The 22,610-nt window shown below is 39.3% G+C and overlaps 1 protein-coding gene across 3 annotated transcripts in view; it reads left to right on the top strand.

Moving 5' to 3' along the window:
• Positions 1-22,610, top strand: part of KANSL1 (KAT8 regulatory NSL complex subunit 1) — a 178,628-nt gene that overhangs the window by 11,243 nt on the left and 144,775 nt on the right. For 2 of the 3 annotated variants that reach the window (XM_080827380.1, XM_080827378.1), the window contains exon 1: positions 15,257-15,384. The exons of the other annotated variant lie outside the window; for it this stretch is intronic. The gene's annotated coding sequence lies outside the window, so the exon portion shown is untranslated. Of the gene's footprint in view, positions 1-15,256; positions 15,385-22,610 lie in introns of those variants that run through there. 3 annotated transcript variants of the gene reach the window in all.

Raw genomic sequence — 22,610 nt, 5'->3', positions numbered from 1 at the left:
CCTTACTGACAGAGAACTAATCAGAGTTTTCAATGAAGAAATACAAGCATATGAGGAACATTTTTATTTTGGTAAGTAATCAGGAGTGCAGATTAAAACGATATACTCTTTTTAAAAATTTTCTAATTTTTTGAGTAAACTACCCCTAATGTGGGGTTCGAACTCATTACCCCAAGACCAAGAGTCATAAGTACTACCGACTGATCCAGCCAGGTGCCCTTAGATAGTGTTTTTATTTTAACCTATCAAATTGGCACTTGAATTGTGCTGTCAAGGTAGTAAGGCGGCAGTTTCCACAATTACTAGCTGAAGTGTACATTGGGCATAGTTTTTCTGGATCGTATTCTGGTAACTTACATTGAAAAACCTAAAGATGCCCTTTAACTTAGTTTTTTCCACTTTTAGGACTATACCTTAGGGAAGAAAAATAGAGATCTATAGAAAGATTTGTGAACAAAGATATTTGTCACAGCATTATCTGTACTAGTGAGAATTCAGAATAAACTTAAATGAGCAGTGAGATTAATGGATACATTATGAGGTGCCTGGCTGGCTCGGTCAGTAGAGTATTAGATTCTTGATTTTGGGGTTGTAAGTTTTAGCCCCATGTTGGGTGTAGAGATTATATAAAAATAAGATCTTAAAAAAATAGGAACATTATGGCATTATTTAAGGATGGATGATTATACAGCCATAAAATAGTATTTTTGAGGAACTTTTAATGTCTTAGAATGTTGACTCTGATAAATGAAAAATTCAGGATGTAGAGCTATATAAGGATTCTAAATGTATAAAAGATAAAGAAAAAATATAAAAACACGAATACATAAATAAAAGAATGAAAGGAACTATAGCAACAAACCTCACTGAGCCTGTTACACAAGGGTCATCAGCCAGTTCTGTCACCAAGGGAGGTTTTGAAGGCTTTGTTACCTTCTAAGCTGTTAACCCCAGAAATTTAGGGCCCCACCTAAGATATCACTTCTATCCTGTAGGACCCCAGAATGCACTTAATATACATAAATTTATGGACTACTTCAGTATTCTTCACCGTAAACACCTGTTGGTGGTAACACATTCCACACATTTCTTTTTTTTAATACTTAATAATTTATTTTTTTATTATGTTCAGTTAGCCAGCATATAGTACATCATTAGTTTTTTATGTAGTGTTCAGTGATTCATTAGTTGCGTTTAACATCCAGTGCTCATCACCACACATGGCCTCCTTAATACCCATCTCTCCCTGTTTTGTTTTTTTTTTTTTTAAGATTTTTAATTTATTTGAGAGAAAGAGAAAGAGAGGGATCACGAGTAGGGGGGAAGCGTAGAGGGAGAAGCAGACACCCCGCTGAGCAGGGAGCCTGATGTGGGATAGGGTTAGGGTTAGGGTTGGGGTCATGACCTGAGCTAAAGGCAGACTCTTAACCAACTGGGCCATCCGGGCAGCCACCCACCTCCCTTTTGTAACCCTCAGTTTGTTTCCCAGAGTCGCTTGTGGTTTGTCTCCCTCTCTGATTTCTTCCCATTCAGTTTTTCCCTCCTTTCCCCTGTGGTCCTTCGTGCTATTCCTTATGTTCCACATATGAGTGAAACCATTTGATAATTGTCTTTCTCTTCTTGACTTACTTCACTTAGCATTATCCCCTCCATGTCGATCCAGTTCCATCCATCCAGTTCCATCCATGTCGATGCAAATGGTGGGTATTCATCCTTTCTGATGGCTGAGTAATATTCCATTGTACATCTGAACCACATCTTCTTTATCCATTCATCAACTGAAGGATATCTCGGCTCCTTCCATCATTTGGCTATTGTGGACATTGCTGCTATGAACATTGGGGTGCCACACATTTCTTTTTTTCTGTTGTGGGAAAAAAGACTACCTTTTCAAGTTTAAAGGCTTGATATATTGTACCAAGGTGGGGTGAATAAATTAGCATTTTTGTCATATTGATATATTTTCTGATTTTGATCATAGTGCTCGTTAGCTTTCATGTTTCTCAGTTGAAGATGATGATTTTAAAATGTAGTCTCCTGTGAACCTCCTTCAGCCTCTTAGTCATTCCATTTACATTTCTTTGGATCCTTGTCAGCATTGCTTTACCTTTCTGAATTTATGGTAACCAGTCAGAATTACATTTCAGAATTAGCTAAATCATGACTTGTTAGAAGGATAGGAAAATATATTCTATTTATAGTCTTTTTTTCCTTGTTGTTGTCAATAGAATTTCCAACTACCCTCCATCCCCCGCCTTTGCACAGAACATCACAGTCTCTTTAGAGGAACATTCTATAATTCTATAATTACTCAAAAATTCTTTTTTTTTTTTTTTTTTTTTTTTTAACTGGAAGCCATGAATTCTTTAGGTACAACTTGGGTTTTTTCCTGTAGGTGCTCTACTTTCCATTTGTCCGAGCTGTGTGTGCCATTTTCCTGTCTGGGTATCTTGACTTTCTCTAGCTCACTGGGCTCTTAGAGCTAATTCAGGGTAAGAATCACCTTCTTAGTTAGGTTTGATGGTTAGAAAGCTTGACCTTATGTTGAGTTGAAATGTGCCTCCCTGCAGTTTCCACTATGGGCCTAATTTTGTCTACACAGGAACTGCCTAGAGCAACTCTAGTTTCTCTTCTGTTGGACAGATCTTTTAGGTATTTAGACAACTTTGATGGTGCCAAAGTATTCTCTAAGCTGAAAATGAATCCCTACTTTTTGCAAAGGTTTCTCATTTGATACACTTATTAATCCTTTCCACCTCTCAGTTCCCTAATTTTTCCAGCTCTGTATTATTTCATTGTCAGGAAGTTCATCCCTCCACCTGCAAAATGGGGAATTTTCTCTATGTCTTTTAATATAATTTATTCAAATGTTAAGTGTAGCATTTCCAAATGTTACCTAATATCCGTCTTATGCTTATACTTCTTCATTTGGGGAAGTGCCTCAGCACCCGTTATAATTTTCCGTCTAACTTACAACCCATCTTTGGTAAATATTCTCAATTTTGTGGTCACTTAGTTGTTGGTTTTTTTTTTTTTAAATAAACTTTTACTTAGAATCTTGTCAAGACTTTTATAAAAGCCCATGTAAATCATATTCACATACTTACTTTCTTAGAGAATTTGGGTAGACTGGTATGGTGTGATTTCCTCTTTTAGAAGCCATGATGTCTTTTCCTCAGAAGGTTATTCATGCTGATATGTCTTCTGATCCAATCTTCTATTAGAGATTTGCCAGTTTGGCTGATTTAAAGCTTATAGCCAGAGCCCTTCTCTTGAGTACATGGGAGTTATGATGACAGCATGTTTCTGTTCATTTTTGTTCAACAAATATTTATTGAGTACCTGACTATGCCAGGCTTTGAGCAAGGGGCTGGATACATGTTGATGACGGAAACAGATCCGGATTCCATCCTTCTGGGGCTTGGTAGGAGGTCACCCCTCTCATGACAGCGAGTTAAGTTCTGCCCTGCAGTTTTATAATTTTATACTCAACCTTGTTTTAAAATGCAGAAAATTACTTTGGGATTCCGTGACTACCTAACATCTGATATATTAGTTAGGAAGCATCTGGTTTTTTTAATGATGAGTTTGACTGACTATCAGTGATTTATATGCTTTGATTTAGAAATAGGCTTTTCTTCCTCATGTTTTCCTCAGTAAATATTGAAGCAAATTAAAGTTATCAGCTATCAGCTTTTATCACTGTTTATGCCCTATTAAGTGACCCATCCGGTATTTATTTGGCGTATTTTTAAAATATATATTTAAACCACCTCTTTGTGGCTTTGCATTTTCTTGCAAGGTTTTCTTGTTTGTTTTTGGTTTTTGTTTTTAAAGATTTAGAGCATGGGGGGTTGGCAGAGGGAGAGGGAGAGACGGTCCCAAGCAGACTCTGCATCAGCATGGAGTCTGAATTGGAACTTGATCTCATGACCTCGAGATCACCACACCACTGGGAACCAAGAATGGGCCCTCAACGGACTGCACCACTCAGGCGCCCCTCTTGCAAGGCTTTGTTGTTTTGCCTACGTATGTCTTAGTGCTCCTGATCAGCTACAATTTATAGTCTTGTATTGCTTTTCCTCATTTTTGTTTTTCTATTCCGAGTAAAGCTTTCCCCTTCTTCCACCTGCCCCTTCTCTCCCCTCTTCCATCCCCATGCTGGTTAGCAATTTAAAATTTAAACATTTAAAAAAATGTGGGTTGAGCTCCTGACTTTTTTTTTAATCTCTCACACTCGGTACAGTATTCCAAAGTCCACCTCTATGTTTTGTGTTACTCACTTGCTTTTTAAGCAATTTTAATTATATCTAACTAAAGTCTGTATTTTTTTTTCTAAAATTAGGTAACCATATAATACATTTTTTTTTGATAAGCACATTTTTTATGAATGTGTTTAGAATAGAAGGGGCTGGGCAGAAAGGAGAGGAGTCAGGAAGGTGAAGGTATTCATATAAATATTTTTATTTTTCTCTCACTCTACAGAATGTTGGTTAAGTGTGTTTTGTATTTCTGTTGCCTATGGATTATGTATGTCAGTTTCTGATTATAATTTAGAACCAAGTTCTGTTATATGTGTATGTTGTAGGTTTAATCTTTTTTAAAAATTTTATTAAGAGAGAGCAAGAGAGAAAGCACAAGTGAGGGGAGGGGCAGAGGAAGAAGCAGACTCCCCACTAAGTAGGGAGCCCAACACGGGACTTGGGACTCCATCCCAGGACCCTGGGATCATGATGTGATCATGACCTGAGGTTAAGGCAGATGCTTAACCGACTGAGCCACCCAGGTGCCCCCGTTCCAATAATTAGTGAGAAAGCATTTTTGTAATTACTTAAAATTTTATCATTTCCCTCTCAAAGAAGTTTTGTGTCAATAAACACATAGATTGTTGAACCCTGCATTACTGTTATTGTTGTAGTTTTCGGGTTTCTGAATCATTGAGCATTAGAGTTGAAAAGAAATCTTGATTTAAACTAGTCAGGCTCCCTGGTTTTCTACATGAAGAAACAGAGTGGTGCGGCCATTTGCCCAAAGTCACATAGCTACCAAGTAGCAGAGTTAAAACTTCAGCATTAATTTTATCAGTCTGATGAGTAGTGGGGATAGATTTATACACACATTTATATGGAATCATATGGAAGCAAAAAAGAATTGTTGATTGATGGGGGAAAAACAAATGATTAATCTGGCTTGGAATTGAGTTGACTGATGAGCATACTTCTCTGTTCAGCCCATACTCTTCCTCTCAGGTCCTGTGGCTGTGGATCAGGGTATCATCTTTATACTCTGAATAGTGCTGGGGATGACAGAGCCACATTTTTTCTCTTTGAACTACCCATTTATAGAAGCCTTGTCAACCATCTGTTATAAAATTCTTATAAAATTCTTAGGGCTGAGTATATTATCATTGCTTTTCTTTAAGCTTTTAAAATAGTAATACATTCCAATCCTGTCTCATTGAAGATAACCTTTCCAGTAATAGGATTTTGTGTTCCTTAAACTCTTCCCTCACTGATGTTCTAATTTGTATCTACCTATAGATAACTGTTTGTATTGCTGACATGTTGGGTTTTCCTCACTTCATTCTCATATAGAGTTAATTAGAGTAAGGTGAGTTTGATGGGAACCTCATTTTTTGCTTATGTATATTGATGGTAATGAGTTTTCAAGTGTTACATGAAGGCGAATTAGTGCTCTGAGGTAACGTTTGAGGGGGAATAAAAGAATTATGGCTTGCCTTTTCTTGAGATTTTTGCAAATGGCTGAACATTTTTTCTTTTCTTGAAATTATTTAGAAATTAGGTATTATGTTGGCTCCATCCATTTTTTTTGCAGCTTTATTGAAATACATTTCACATAAAAAATTTACCCATTTAAAATTCACAGCTGTTTTCTTTTAATATATTGACATGGTTGTGCATCTGTCACCAAAATCTAATTTTAGAACATTTGTCAACACCCCAAAAAGAAACCCTGTATCTATTAGCAGTCACCCCTTATTCCCTTTTGTTCCCCAGTCCCTTTCAATCACTAATCTACTTTCTGTGTCTATAATTTGCCTATGCTAGACATTCATGTAAATAAAATCACATAATATGTGCTCTTTTGTGACTGGCTTCTTTCATTTAGCATGTTTTCAGAATTCATCTATGTTGTAGCATAGATCAGTACTTTATTCCTTTTTAAGGTCAAATAATATTCCATTGTACGAATGTGCCCCATTTTGCTTATCTGTTAATCAATTGGTGGACCTTTGGGTTGTTACTATCTTTTGGCTATTATGCATAATGCTGCTATAAACATTCTTGTGTACGTTTTTGTTTGGACACCTCTTTTCAGTTCTTTTGAATATGTACCTAGGGGTAGAATTACTAAGTTGTATGGTAAATCTATTTAACTTTTTGACAAACCACCAAACTATTTTCCAAGGTAGGTGCACCCTTTACATTCATACCCGCAACGTATGAGAGTTCAGTCTCTCCACGTCCTTGTCAATACTTCTAACCGTCCGTCATTTTGATTATAACCATGAGGGTAGTTGTGAAGTGGTGTCTCATTGTGGCTTTGCATTCATTTTCCTGATGACTAATTATGATGAGATGTTTGCATGTGCTCTTTAGCTATTTGTATATCTCTGGAGAAGATTTTTCTGTCAAAACTTCTGCCCATTTTTTAAACTGGATTGTCTTTTTATTGTCGAGTTATAAGAGTTCTTTATATATTCTGGAAAGAAGTCCTTTGTCATATAGGATTTTCAAATATTTTCTCCCACTCTGTAAGTTATGTTTTCACTTTCTTGATGGAGTCCTTTATTTTTTACAAAGATTTATTTATTTATTTTTAGAGAGAGAGTACGCAAGTGAGCATGAGTGGGTAGAGGGGCAGAGGGAAGGGGAAGAGAGAGAATCCCAAGTAGGCTCTGTGCTTAGCAGGAGTTTGATCTCAACGGGGCTTGATCTCACAACCCTGAGATCATGACCTGAGCCGAAATTAACAGTTGGACACTTAACTGAGCCACCCAGGTGCCCCTTGATAGGGGTACTTTAATGCACAAAATTTATGATTTTCATGAAAAGTCCAAGCTACATGTTTTTTCTTATCACTTGTACTTTGGTGCTGTATCTAAAAACCATTGCCTAACCCAGTATAATGAAGGTTTTACTCTGTTTTCTTCTAAGAATTTTATGATTTTAGCTCTTACATGTTGGTCTATGATTCATTTTGAGTTAATTTTTGTGTAAGGGGTGAGATAAGGGTCCAACTTCATTTTACTGCATGTGAACATTCAGTTGTCCTCATACTGTTTACTGAAAAGACTATCCCCCTACCCCCTCTTGAATTATTGTGGTACCCTTGTCAAAAATCAGTTGACTGTAGGGCTCCTGGTTGGCTCAGTTGGTTAAGCGTCTGCCTTAGGCTCAGTTCATTCTGGCTTTCTACTCAATATTTAGCTGGTTAAATATTAATTTGGGAGCATGTTTTATGTATATATATATATTTTATATATATTCTTATTATATCTATACTGGCAATGTGAGTTTTGCCCCCTCCCCTACACAGAAAGTTTTTTCTTTTTTATATCACAGAACAAATGGTTTCACTTAGCAGTTTAAAAAAATTTTTTTTATTTCTTTTTGTTCTGCTAGTTCAAGTTCATTTGGGACAAGTTTTCCTAGATAAATTTGTCTAGACTTGATTGTGGAAATTAATTTGGAATATGGCTGAAAACACTGAATATTGTATTCTTTTTGTCTAATTCAGAAATGAGAAAAGGTTGTTGTTAAGGAAATTATATATGATTTCTTAGTAAATGAGTGACAGAGATAAGACAGGGACTTTAGCATTTCCTGAATTCTAGTCATGTTCAGTAGCTTTATGGTCTCATTTATAATATTGTATCCATGACAATTTTTACATTAGATTTTTACAAGTTTCATTATTTGTATAGAGGGATTATGTTCAGGATTTTGGGGGGATTGCATATTTATCTATAAGTAATCTAAAGCAGTGTTTTTCCAACTTTTCCTTTAAAATACGCTCAGTCTGGGGTTGTCCAGAGCGACTTGTTACAAAAAGGACATTTTTCTGAAGACTCCTCTATCTTGAAAAAAATGAGAATTTTGCATTTTGCTCTGTAATCTATTTGTGTTTATTTTAACAAAGTGTAGGTGATTTTACTACAGTTTTTGATTGAATTGACACTCCAGAAAGGTGCCTCTCCTGATTATTTGTTGGCTTCAGTTACTTCCTAGTTCATAGCTCTGTGCTCCAGAGTGTACATGAAAAGCCAGTGCAAGAATCCAGGAATTAGTGAATTACAAAGGAATGTTTCTTTCCGAGAATGGTGTGCTTCTCCACTGGAGGGAAACAGGTGTGCTGTCTCCAAAATCCCTAGGTTTGCTTTGCCATCAGAGTGAGATTTTAGAAGTTGCACCTTAACTTTGGACTCAGCAACTGACTTGTTTTTTTTTTTTTAATGACATTTGCATTGTCCACCTGTTGCCTCCTTTTCTCTTTGAACACTTTTTTTTATCTCTGACTCTCTTTATAGGGCCCTCTACAGGTTGGTTGCTCATGGCTGCCTTGAAGTTATTTTGCATGTTTACCTTTATGTTTCATTTGGAAAAGAAGCCAGGCGGTTTCTTGGCAGATTTTGGGCAAATTCTGACATTCAACTTAATTATCTGAAACAGTGTTTAGGTCCTAGACAGATTGCTTCATTTGACTTTGCCTCATATGCAAAATCAGTATATTGGAGCACTGTCTCTGTTAATGTTTGGTCAATTAACTTTTTTGGTAAATTCTAATTATTTGACAATTCTTTAATGTTCTATACTAAAATTTAAAGCAGAATTAATTAAAATCCACCTTTATAATCAGTGTAGTTTTTTGTTTAACAACTTGAAAAACTTTATTAAAATAGTCATATAAAGTCCTTGTTAAACTGCATGCATCAGAAGTCAGTGCTTGTACGCTTTTCCACAGTGCTTCTCCACAGAGGAGAAAACCATCGATCTTGGATGTTAGATCCTAATGTAGCTGATGGCCTGAAAGAACCTGACCTGTTTCTTTAAGTGGTATAGTTGTATTCAGTTGAATTTTAGTGCTATCTTCTGAATTATCCCCAAATAAAGTACTTCTTGATTTAGCAGTGCTTTCAAAGTTAACCTGTAACTTTAGTTATTGTTCTTCTTACTAACACAGTTAATTAGTTTTTCTTCTCAAAGAGTTACTGAATCACTTCTATGGTGAAATGGTAAGGTTAACAACTTTATGTAAATTTGGAAGCCTATCTCTAGTATGAAGAAAATTATCTTGTTTTTAGGTGGGATTGAAACTAAGGAATGCCATGCATTCTTATAATACTTTGCCATTTACAAAAGTTTTTTACATACCTTAAGTTGTTTAATCTTACTGAAAGTTTGCTACTGGACTGAGTACCAAAGAATATATATTTGGAATCAGTTGAGACCTCCATTTAATGAAAAAAAAATACTGATTTTCGAGCCTTTACAGTCATTGGAGTCACTGTGAGGATTTTCTTTTACTTACATTTGGCCAAGTCTTGATACTTGTGAAACTGTGAAATAGGTAGTATTGTTTGGGTTTAATACCTTTTATCACGCTTATAGTTCTTATTTGTCAAGTGAGTAGCCTGTTTTGTTGAGGGGATGTAACTCTGGAAGGCAGGTGATGCAAGGGGAAAAGTGAGAATTGGAGACTGACCTCTGATCCCAGCGTGTCCTGCCTGTAGGGTTTAGGGTAGAATCCTAACTGTTCTCTCTTGGCCTCCCCTCATTTTTGCACTAATAAAATTTGGAGGTTTAACTGGATGACCTTCCATATTCCTTCTATGTCCAAAATTCTTTGATTTAAATTTCTTACCTTTGGCTCAGTTCATTCTGACTTTCTACTTAATATTTAGATGGTTAAATATTAACATGAGAGCATGTACCAATTTCAGTTTTAAAGATGTTTCTTTCATGATATAATTTAATGTCTTAAATAGATTGATGCATTTATTTCTGTGATATCTGGAACAGGATCTTGAGCTTAATAGGTACTCACTAAATTTTTGTTGAGTAAATGCATCTTTACTTTTTTATGTGGCTTTGGATTTAAAATGTAAATAATCTTTTTCAGAATTAGAATATGTTTATAGGGAGCTCAAAGTATTTTTATGGGTAGTGTTATCTGAGTTTATGAATGAAAACATTGTTTGCTGGAGTGGACAGGGATTTGAATTTTGAATTAGGGAAGAGGTGCTGACCTTATCTCATATTTTAATTCTGAATTATGGAACTTTGGAAAATAGCTTTAATAGTTAGATTTATGAAGTAGGCACTTACTATCTCCTTTTTACAGAGCAGAAACTGGGGCTTATAGGTTAAATACTTTGCCCAGAGTAACACAGCTGGGCAAATTAAAGGAGGGCTGATAATTAAAGGAGGCAGATAAAATCTAGGGCTACCCCTGCATCCTATACTCCTAGCTACCACACTGTACCTTTTATTCATTCAGCCAATTCTTACAAAGTGTCACCTTTTGCAAGGCTCTGGACTAGGTCCCTGGGATGTAATGATGCAATGATAAATAACAGAAACTGGGACCTTGTTCGTTTGAAACTAAATGGTTTAGGATGTTCTCTCCTGAGATGATAGATAGATAGATAGATAGATAGATATTTAAATTTTATAGAGAGAGGGCTTGTGAGCACAAGTGGGAGGGGCAAAGGAAATGGGGAGAGAATCTCAAGCAGACTCTGCCCTGAGCCGGAGGCGGAGTTTGATCCCACCTTGAGATCAGGATCTTAGCTGTAACCGAGAATCAGATGCTTAACCAACTGTACTACCCAGGCACCCCCTGAGTTTATATATATATATATATATATATATTTTTTTTAAGTGAAACAGAATAATCAAAACAAAATAATCCCTTGTCTTTTTGAGATTAGGTTGGACATACGAAGTACTGAATTTGTGGTAGAACATTCTGCTTAAGAATATCTGGCTTGTTAAAAGATACATGGTGGGAAAATAAAAGAGAGATATGGTGGGAAAGTTATTAGAGAATGTCTTCTTGGAATATGTTTATTGTATAGGTGAGAGTTATAAATCTGAACCATAGTTTCTGCCTTTTAGCGCTTTTAGGCCAGCTTCAGAAGTAAGATTGATACATGAAAACAGTCTCAAAGGGATTACAGAAAGCACTTAATTAAGATCAGGGTAATATAGTGCCAGTTATCTATATTACTGTTAAGTATGTAAATGATAATGGTGGTCTGGTGAAACATATCTTAAAGGAAAAATAAGTGGCAGTATATTGGGGAGAGAAATGAACAGGAATGATTGTGAGGAGGATGATTCTCTTTTTCTAGGTGGAAAGAACATATAGATTAAAGATGGGGGGGGGTGCCTGGGTGGCTCAGTAGGTTAAAGCCTCTGCCTTCAGCGCAGGTCATGATCCCAGGGTCCTGGGATCGAGCCCCGCATGGGGCTCTCTGCTCAGCAGGGAGCCTGCTTCCCCCCCCAACACACTCTGCCTGCCTCTCTGCCTACTTGTGATCTCTGTCTGTCAAATAAATAAATAAAAAATCTTAAAAAAAAAAAAAAGATGGGTAAAGATGGAAGGGTACAGAGTTGTATATAGAAGGGAAGGACTTTGCTGAAGAATAAGGTTTTATATAATATGAATAATCAAAGAAATACAGATATTCTAAAATATGAGAAATTAGAATTTTTTTTGCTTTCAGATATAGAAAATCTAACTCAAATTGGCTGAAACATTAAAGAAATGTTAGTTGTTACATTGTTCTTATGTAGCTGGAAGTCCAAAAGTCTTGCAGATGTATTATTTGATGTAATGGCTTCTTGTTGTCACCAAGGACACAGGTTCCTGCCAGCTCTCCATTCGGCCCCCTTTGATGATGTTGGGTTAGGCTTGCTGTAGGGGGACTGTAGCATTTTGAGGTGTCATGTTTAGCACTGTCTGAAGAAGAGGGAACTGTTTCTTCCTCATTTTGTCTTTAGGAATGAAGCTTTTCTCACAGTTCTCTCTTGCAGGCCTTCCAGTGGGCTTCCGCTCATGTCTCATTGGCCAGGATTGGGTTTCATGCCCATTCCTGACCAATCATTGGCAGAGAGGATGGGTTAAATTAATCCATTAGGATAAAGTGGGTATTTGATAGTGAACCACAGTGACTACTCCAAGAGTGATTTGAACAGTAAGGTGTGTATGAGTGTGTGTGTGTGTGTGTGTGTGTGTGTGTATGTATTTTTTCAGCCTTGACATCCACTGTATTTCTGGGGTAAATTCTAAGAAAATGTATTTCTCAAGATTTTTGCATCTGTAGTGAGTGGCTCACCTTTGAATGTCCTTATTTGTAAAAATTGGTGCCTTAGCAAAAAGACATCTGGTTTGAGATAAGAATGTAAAACATGTTGACTGATTTAAATGCCATAAACACCGTGAACTCCTGAGTCTTGGGTTAAGCAATGAGAGAATGAGAAAGTTGGAATTTATTTTCCCACAGATGCATGTTTATTTTTAAAAAAAATTTTTTTTAAAAGATTGTATTTATTAGAGAGAGAGAGGGTAAGCACGAACTGGAAAGAAAGGGAGCTGAGCAGGGAGCTCAAAGCAGGGCTCATCCCAGGACCCTGGGATCATGACCTGAGCCAAAGGCAGATGCTTAACCGGCTGAGCCACCCAGATGCCCCCAAAATGCACGTTTTAAAATGAGCATTTCTAACTTCTGATCCACTGAAAAAATGTATTTTATAATCTTGGTTATTTGGGGGCCTAATTTGGCAGTTGAGTTTTAAGAGTTGGCAGTCTACTTACTAATCAGTAGTAAGATTAATTATTTTGTGGGTGGGTGTCTTTGAACGTAATGTTTTTAGGTATACAGTGCAAGGGGCTTTGCCTTATTTGGTGTTTTTCATTCTGCTCATTTAGATTTCAGAATCCTTAGATTAGGGCTCTAGTTCGCCATCTATTGGTCTGTGTTTAACACCCTTCTGCTATATTTTGTGAAATTACTATTTATGTGGAGGTACGTATATACATTTTTTTAATCAACTAAATTTTCTTTCCCAGGATTATAAAAAGCCAAGTCTAGCATCTCTTTTGGATGTGTATATAACTATGTACACATATATTAGTTTATTCTTTATGTAATTTGTGACTTCATTCTTTGCTGCTTGCTTTTGATATTTGAGAACCATGACTGTGATTGATAGTGTGATTTTTAAGAGTACAAATGGAAACTGATGGAAATATAGGTGCCGATGCTAGGTGCTGATGAGTTATTTTAACTTTGTGGAGGACTAAGACTGAGGGTGTTTTTTTTTTTTTTGACTAGCGGAAGTGACGCATACCACCGGATATTGGTTCTGGTAAGCCACAGAACAGTATTGAGCATTTCTCATCTTCCTTTTTCGCAGTAGAGCATGCCCTTTCTATCTTGCTGCATTTGATGATTTAACTGTTGGAATCCTTTTGTTGTTGTTGTTGTTGTTGAGCCACTTAAATTCTGATGAATCCCAGAGTTCCTTTTTAAAAATCTCAAAGCACCGAATTAATCTTTTGGCAACGTTTTCTTTGGTTTTAAAGGGTAGTGGAATTATACTTTGTGTTATTCTTTGCATTATATTGCATAACTTTTTGACTTAGAAAAGGTTCCATTATTTTAAGGCCCTGTTTGGGAGAGGAATAAAATACTGTGCTGACAAAGTGGTCATGAGAAATGATCCAGTGCCACTACTTTAAATCAACTCTGGTGGGAAAGTGGGAAGTTTTGTTGTGAGATTTGGATTTCTCTATAGAGTTCTTTGTTAAACTTTTAGCATAGCAGTGAACTTCCTTTTGGTGGCGACAGGAAGCATAAATACTCATTGTGTAATGCCATTTGCCTGCTTTGGCGGATCTGCCAAGCCATGACACCCAAAACAAGACGTGTGCTTCTTAACGAAAACTACAGTTCCCAGCGGGCCCGGCGCGGGTGGGCCATCACTTCCCCTCTCGCTCCCTGCTGTCCCTTCCCGGGCTGGCCCGGCGCGGGCCCTGGCCTGCGCCTGCGCAGTGACGACGTGCGCTTTTTTTTTTTTTTTTTTTTTTTCCACCCTGGCGGCTGCGGAGCGCTGCACTGGGGCTAGTGCCCAGGCGTGCTGCAGTGTACGGAGGTAGTCGGCTAGGACAAAGGGCGGCAGAAAGCGCTTCACTGGTCAGGGAGCTTCCCACCCGACTCAGCGCGTGTTTAGCCCTGGAATAGTGTGGCACCGACGGCATTAGCTTGTTAACTACACAGTGCAAACAGTTCCTCGCTCACGTCCTCTTGCTCCTCCGCGCCTGCCTGCCTTGCCCCCTCATAGCCGGCGCGCGGCCCCACCGGCCCCAGCGCGGAGGGAATGTGACGGCGTCAGTGCCTCAGGTTAGCCTCACCTCGGCCGGAGCGAGGGCCCGCTCCCGCCTGCCGCAGTGCCGCGTAGCGTCGCGGCACGTCTGGGAGCAGCTGGGTCCCGGCTCCGCGGCCTCCGCAGATGGAGGTGCAGAAACAGCGGCCGCGGCGAGAAGCCATGACTGAGGCGGCGGCGGCGGCGGCGGCGGCCGCGCCTCCTGGCGGCCCGCGGGGGCGGCACGGCGGGCGCCCCCTGGCGGCGCGCCGGGGCGGAGCGGCCCTTCGCCGCCGCAGCCGCAGCCGGCGGAGGCGCTGCTGTCCCTCCTCCCCGTGTCCCCGGCGCTCGCCCGCTCGCTCGCTCGCTCCATTCTCCCTCCGCTTCAGATTAAAGGGGGGGAGGGAAAAGGAGCTCGGCCGCCATTTTCCCAGTGCCGCCGCCACCGCCGCCACCGCTCGCCGAGCCGGCGGGAGAACCGAGCACCGTAGCGAAGCCGACTCGTCTCACCGCGGCGGCGCGGGGGGCGGCCGGAGCGCGCTCCCCGGCCGGGAAGAGGCGTGCGGGGGTGGCGGCCGGGGTGCGGGCTCGGGCTGCAGACGGCGGCGCTTGTTTGTGCGGGGCGGGGGGGCGGCTTTACCCTCTGCCCCCGCCCGCCAGTCCTCCCGGCCGGGCTGCGGTCCCCGGCCGTGCCCAGGCCCCGCCGGAGCCGAGGAAGGCCGGAGAAGGGGCCCGAAAGAGAAGAAAAAGCGGCCGCTCCCCGCCGCCGCCGCCTTCCCCTCCCCCTCCGCCTCGCCCCCCCCCCCCCGCCCGGAAAGTCAGGGCGGCTCCGGGCGCCGGGGGGGAGGAGAGCGGCGGGCCCGGGCCGGAGCCGCCGCCGCGCGCCCCCGCCTGCCGCCGCCGGCCCTCGGCGCCCAGGCCGGGGGCTGTTTGCAAACTGCGCCCATTTTGTGGGGCTGAATCCGCCCGGGCAACGCTCCTCCATCACGTGGTAGGTGCTGCTGCTGCTGCTCCTCTCCTCCTCCTCCTTTCGCTGCCCTTTCTCCTTCTCCTCGCTCTCCCTGTGGCTCCCATTTCTCTCTCTCTTTGTTAGTTGTAACTAGAAAGGCAGGGCAGGGCAGGAAAAATCCCCGGAACTTTAAATGGCCTCTCCGGGCTTCCCCGCTGCGGGTCCGGGGCTGGGAGTCGCCCCAAGGGCGGGGGTGTGCGGGGGCCCTTCCCCACCAGCTGCCGCCTCGTTCGCCAGCTTTTCCTTTGGCGTTCTATTTAAAAATGCGGCCTTAAGAACACGGTTTATTCCCGTTAAAAAAAAAAACCCAAACAAACTCTGGCTGTCGCCTTGAACTTCTCTTGACTGCAGAAGGCCTTTCTCTGCTTGAAACACACATCTTGCGCGTTTCACGGTGTGTATCACAACTCTGATTGTTAAGTCAGATGGTTATTTGTTTCATGTATTTATTATTTTTGTTGCCTGTATATTGAGGTCACTTACGTTTTCGGATCTAGTCTCCCTCAGGCGGACGTGTTTGTTTGTTTGGTTTAAAAAAAAAAACTAAAGAGGAAGAGGCATTTATTTGCTTTTAAGTGAGTTTGGGGGGCCTGTTTTCCGGCTGACTGTCTTTTGAGTCTTCAGCAAATAGTTTGATTGTTTTCCATACGATAAACAACCTTGCCCTCATGTTTTACTTAAAAATCCTTTTGTTTTCCATTGTCGGGATCCCGTGTGGTTTTTTTGGAGAGACACGTTACTTAACTATTGCTTATTGATTGCCTTAGGGGAGAAGGGGTGACATGATGGCGCCACTTTAAATTGCTCTCTTTCCTCTGATTTTTTCCTCCTTTTATTCTGGAGGTCACTGGAGCATTTTTCGTGATCTGTTAATAAAACTATATTTGAGAATGTTAACGATACAACTTGTAGGGCTAGAGTTTGGTACCTTAAGGGTCGGGAGACCCGAATCCCGAGCTCCCCAAAGTTCCGAGAAATCTTCCTAGTCCTCCTGCCTCGCCTCCCTCCCCTCCATTCACAATCCTGGTGTTGCCATCTCCTTTGTCACGTGGCTAGCAATCATTGTGTTTTTTTGTTTGTTTTGGGGTGTGTGTTTATATTTTTAAATTGTAGTCCAGAAGAACCTACCCCCTCCCCATTAAAGAGATCAAAACATTTTAGTTGTTTTAGTTTGAGAGTAGGAGAATATTTATAATAAATGATAAAATTACATAATCTTTGCCTTGCATAATCATGATATAGTTATAGATTGTTACTGAACTTTGTCTCTGAAGCACTTTCAGGTGTGGAAGGTAATACATTGGAGTATGTTTGGCATTTTTTAGAATAGTTTGTAGTTTTGATTTTTCCCAGCTTCTTGGGTCTTTTAAGTACCACTGTTTACAAAGGCTTAAGTGGGTGTGTTTTCCCCTCCCCCCTTCCATACGGTATACTTGGTTCCTTTTCTAATAAACTGCCTGACCAATTTAGAAATTTTCAGTTGTCTGCAGCCATTGTCAGTTAAAACTATTTTTTTTCCCCCAGCAACAGGGAATACTTCTGAGTAATAATTGTTTTCCACCTAAAAGTATTTCGTTTTGTTTCTGTTGCATTTTTGATCCAGAGAATTTTTGCTTTTAATCTTTGAGGTTTAGGAGAATTATTTTATTGTGTTTCTTCATATCAGTTTTCCCAATAATTAGGTAAATTCCGATATTATGAAATACCAAGTACCTTTTTCTCTTGTTTTACGTAGGTTCCTTGCCACTTTTCCAATTAAGAAAAAGTCTATAGTGAGTTAGTAAATATCTTCAAAAAAAAAAAAAGTAAAAATGTAATGTAGTGATCCTTAAGTATGCATTGATTCGTTTCCTCTTGTATATTTTTAATGGTTTGGGCCATTTTCTTTGCTAACAGTTACATCATGTCATGTGATATATACAGTGTGATGTGTAGTTCTAAAAATAAGGCAAGGTAAAAATGTTCATCCCTTGGGAATTTAAAAAATGTATTATATGTGGGGTAACTGTCCTCAGTCATGGAATTTTGATTTTAATTTCCACTTTGTTTCAACAGAGTATGCAGTTTCTTTGACCTTTCCCGTACTTGATGTATTTGTTAGTGATCTCATGATTTGAGGTGGTTAACTTTTTATTTCTTAAGTATGCACTTTTTGGAGGGAAACATTAGATGTGACAAAGATTCTTAACATCTGTATTATGGTGAAGATGGTTTCTGAGGACTACTGCATTTAAGTATATATAAAATAACTTTTTGATTCGTGTCTGTAGACAGTTGCGAGAGTGATGAATTAATTATTGAAAGAGTTTGAGGTAAGGCAGGGTTTTTGGTCCTTTCACTTATATGAATCTGTTGAATGAGGAATTTAGAAGTGTCCTTGCTTCTTTCCTGAAAGCCTTATTCAGAACATTAGTATTTGACTTTTGTGCTTTGCCAAAGTGAGATGTTAAATTTTTGTCTGATTTTCTTTATTCCTGCCTACACACGTTATTTCTGTGGTTAAACCTGCAGAACATTCTTTGATTGTTAAACTTATCATTATCCTGTTGGGGAAAATTCTGGAAGGTAGAAAATGAGTAAGCCTCGTTCACTTTTGAGCTTTTATCAAGGTGGGAAGAAAGGAAAATACTCCCATTTTTTTTCTTCATCAAACACTGCCAGTGCTCTCTTCTTCTTTAGTAATGCTACAGTGTAACCAGTGTGTCTACATCGTCTCCATTTTATTGGGTTGAGCACAGATTTTAATTGTATTTTAAGGTGAATAACAAGTTTTAGACTTGTTCTGTTTGACATAACCTGAATTATGTAATCTGTAAACATAAGGCCATTATGGGTGGTGATGCTGGTTTAAGAAGGTATTTTGGCATTGAGTGGAGTAAAGCTTAGTTGCCTTGTTATACTGGAAACACAATTTTAAAATGTAAAAAACATGCTAGTCCGTATTGGATTTTCAAAGCAACCTGTTATTGAAAATCCTTTGTTTAAAGAGTAATGCTTATTCCTCTTATATTTAGTCAGCTTCCTTGGGAGGGTTGGTAGGGGTTATTTTTTCTTGGTGAAGCTATTAAGATACAGAAACTAAGTGACTTCCTTCCTGGAGAGAGATTTTTAAAAATTAATTGATCCCCCTCCCCCCCAAAGGATTTCTCCCCTGTGTTTGGAAAGGAGGGAATAGTACACACTAAGTATATGGTCTTTGGTGGATTGTCCTAGAACAAATCTCATCATTGAGTGGTTTATTTAGAGTTTTCAAGCACCTTTTCACCACCCTCTTTCTCTATATTAGGTAAGTTTCTGCCTTGATTGGTTAAACTGTTGCATGTCTCAGGAAGCATATTTTACTTTCGTACCTTTTTACTTGATCACTTTATGAAGCAGTACATGCAGGTGTCTCTAATAAAATGGCCCAAACACCTGGCCTGCCTACTGTGTCAGTGCAATGAGTACTTGGACCATGTCCTTTCCCTAAAATAGGACTTGAAATACTTTCTGGAAATCTAAATTCAGACTGGTTTTTTTGAGTCTTCATGTTGATTCTGAATGTATGTTTGAATTATAGTTTCTGTCCTAATAAATGCTTATTAGCCTCTGGGCATACTAAAAGTTGTGCAAAAATACTTCTGCCTGAGTACAGTAATTTATAACACAAAATAAGACTCTTTCGTCAGTACTTCCTATTCCCTGGAATGTGAGATCAAAATTCAGTGAACCACAGTAATGGTTAGAAAGGACTGTATGAATTAGAAAAGACAAATATCCCAGAGGTCACCAACTCAATTTTGAAGGTCACAAGAAGGGGTAGAAAGTAAGTGGTATTCGTGGGTGTCACTTGCAGATTGTGGGTCATAGGAAAAAGACAATGTATGGAAGGGTCTCTGTTGGTTATTCAGTTATCATTTGTTCCTATATTATACCATGTGCTTGTCTTTTACAACGTAGGGTAAAATGTGTAGAAGAAAATAAGCCAGTTGTTGTGATTTTCTAAAAAGAACTGAAATAGGTACTTTTTGTGTGTGTTAACCTTTTTCATGTCTTTGATAGAATAAAGGTAAAGCTAAAAATGCAGAGTCTGAGGAGACTTTAGTGTAGAGAGCACAACTCATATTCATGAATGAAAAACAAGCTTGGGTAACCTGAAAGAAATTTTAAGAGCGTATATGAAGATTTTAAACTTTTTTATGCCAGGAGGCCTTCAACGTGGAGATGTTTTAAATTCTTGTTTTTTGTTGTTGTTGTTGTGTAGTGGTGTCTGGCAAATAGTAGCTGTTCAGTAAATGTTAACCTTCTGCAAGCTTTGCTTTTCCAAGATTTCAGGCTAGCTCCATAAATTTTAACATTTGAATGCTCCATCCTCCTAGAGAGTTATTTAACTATACATTTTATTGTTGTTGATTGTGAACGTGCCCTTTTTTCTCTAGTTCTAATTTTTTTAGAATTACAGTTGCCGGGCGCCTGGGTGGCTCAGTGGGTTAAGCCGCTGCCTTCAGCTCGGGTCATGATCTCAGGGTCCTGGGATCAAGTCCCGCGTCGGGCTCTCTGCTCAGCGGGGAGCCTGCTTCTCCCCCCCTTCTCTCTGCCTGCCTCTCTGCCTACTTGTGATCTCTCTGTCAAATAAATAAATAAATAATTAAAAAAAAGAATTACAGTTGCCACCCCAAGCTTTTGAGAGGCAATATAAGGTGGAGGTAAATTCAGTGCAGTTTTATCTAAATGTTATCAAAAACTCTGGTTCTTGTTACTTGAACAGGAGTCCCAAATGAGATCTCATTCTGAATTTTAAGTACAGCATATTCTTCTGTTGTTTGGAAAAAGTTGCTTGAGTGGCATCAAACTTAATGGAGCCCCTCACATTTTAATTTTCTAAAAAAGGAAGAGTTTAAGGTCAGAGCTGGTTAAATTCAGTTGGAGGGCAAGTGTTGAATAAAAAAAGATGAATAACAACTTTGTTGTTAGGATGTTAAACCAAAAATTGCTAAAAACTGATACGTAGGCTTTCTCTTGCTACTTGCTTTTTGGCCTTTGTGATGGCTTATTAGCACCTCCCCCAGAGGGTGTGAAGGGATAGAGGTGAAAGCTAATTAGTTTAGTTTCTGATGTTTGCTAGTAGAGAGGCTTTGTGGAAATACTAGTTGATTAAGTTGAACTGTCAGGGAAGTTTCATTAAACTGTTCACATATTGCCATGGAGAACTGAGGATGTTTGAAGACCTCAAGCATATATCAAAAAAATTGGACTGCTGTTTTTCAGTTACTGATGAATGCTTACCTCTTATTTTTCCCCTTTGGCCTCCCAAGGGAATGAAAGAAGGATGTTAGTATTAACTTTTAACATTTTCCTGGCATTGGAAAAGTTTGTTTTTTTTTTAAATCATTAATTCAAAGTTAAGGGATAAGGTAGGTTTCAGTGAGATCCTTAGAATCTAGTCAGGGACTGTTCACTCCCCAAATCATCTGTTTGCTTTTGAATTGCTAGACCCTTCAAAGCAGTGTCTGGTTTTAGGATTGTTCAGAAACACTTCTGTTATTAGAGTTTGTTAGAAAGAAATGAGATTAAAATACATTTTTCTTTCTTTTGTGAGCTAGATTGGTAGGAAATTTGAGTTCAGGTGATAGGGTACAAATAGGATAAACTCCAATAAATAGTTTCATACATAGTCATCTTTCAAAACAATTTTCTGTTTATGTGTTTTTAAACACAAATGGGATTATACTCGTTATATGGCTTGGTTTTTTTTTTTCATGTAGCAATATATCATTGAGGTTTTTCAAATTAAGTTATGCAGTTCTTTTTTTTTTAATAACTGTAGTATTCTAGTGTGTCTTTAAGTTTAGGGTTTTTTTTTTTCTTGTATTACAATTCTTCAGTGAAAGAATTATGCATGTTTCTTTATGAGAGTATTTCTTTTGGGTAGGTTCCTAGAAGTGCAGTTACTAGGTAAATGTTTGGGTAATTGCATTAAAATATTTGATAGATACTGCTTTCAAAAGGCTTATGTAACCAAATTTAATAGTTAAAAAATTACATTTAATAAGTTTGCCAGTCTGAGTGCAGGTGCTTGGCATTGTAAATGACTGGAACCTGAGGTAGATGAAGTCTGTCCTAGATTCAGTTGATGCCTGCTTCTCATTAGGTTGTTATCACTTTATGATCAGACATCCTGGTTAACTTCATAATGGATCTCCATCTGATGCATTTAACATACAATTCTCAGGTTACCTAAGGTGTATTGGTCTTCTTTCTGCCAGGCACTTTGCTACATGTAGAGGATAGAAATAAAACAAGCCATAATTCCGTCTCTCTCTCTTTTTTTTTTTTTTTTTAAGTGTATAATCTAGAGAAGAAGGGGGACAGACAAGATTGGGAGTTTATATTAAATTATGAGCTGTTGCCCAGGGTGTCGTGTGAGCTCAGATAAGACCCTAGAGAGGGAGGGACCCCAACTCAACCTGAAGTGAATGGGGAATACTTGATAGAGCATATGATCTTGGAGGTGAGCCTTGAAAAAGAAAGTAGTGTGGGCAAAGGTGCAAGGGCATGGAAAGAACCTGAAACTATAAATAAGATTCAGGTGGCTGGAGTGGGGACAGGTTGGAGATGAGGCTGAGTATAGGAAGGGGCCAGATATATGCTGTGTGGGGAGTTTGGATTCATCCTCACCCTAGAGTCCCTGAAGGATTTTTAAGAGGAGCACAGCATGTCAGATTTATGTTCTCTTTCCCCTTCGTTTCCAATAATCATTTTGGTAGTGGACGCTAGGTTGAAGGCTTGCTGAGACAGGAAGAAAGAACAGTTGGGAGATTATTACTGCCCGAGTTACTGTAGTACATAATGAGGCTCTGAACTAAGGCAGTGGCATTAAGGATAAAATGAATATGCCTGTCCTACCTATTGAACCTTCGCTCTTCAGCCTTCCAAATTCAGTCAGAAGGCTTTCCTGGAAGCCTTCCTTGACCCCTTCAGGCAGAGCACTGTGCTTTACCTTTGCACCTACTTTCTATCCTCTTATCTTTAGCTTTGATGAAAGTGCTCCTACAGTCTTTTTATTATTTGTATGTGGCACTAGTGTATGCTTAAATGAGTAATGCTTAAATCAGTATTAAATGCTTAAATCAGTAGCTGGGGTCAGTATTCACTCACGTGGGGAATGTTGAGCAACAGGAATTGGTTTTCGATTTGGTGTTGGGGGCAGGGAAGGGGTTTGGGTATGG

The sequence above is a fragment of the Martes martes genome, assembly GCF_963455335.1.
Source record: "Martes martes genome assembly, chromosome: 16".
Lineage (NCBI taxonomy): Eukaryota > Metazoa > Chordata > Mammalia > Carnivora > Mustelidae > Martes > Martes martes.
Note: the sequence above shows the minus strand (reverse complement) of the source record. Positions and strands in the feature narration are given on the sequence as shown.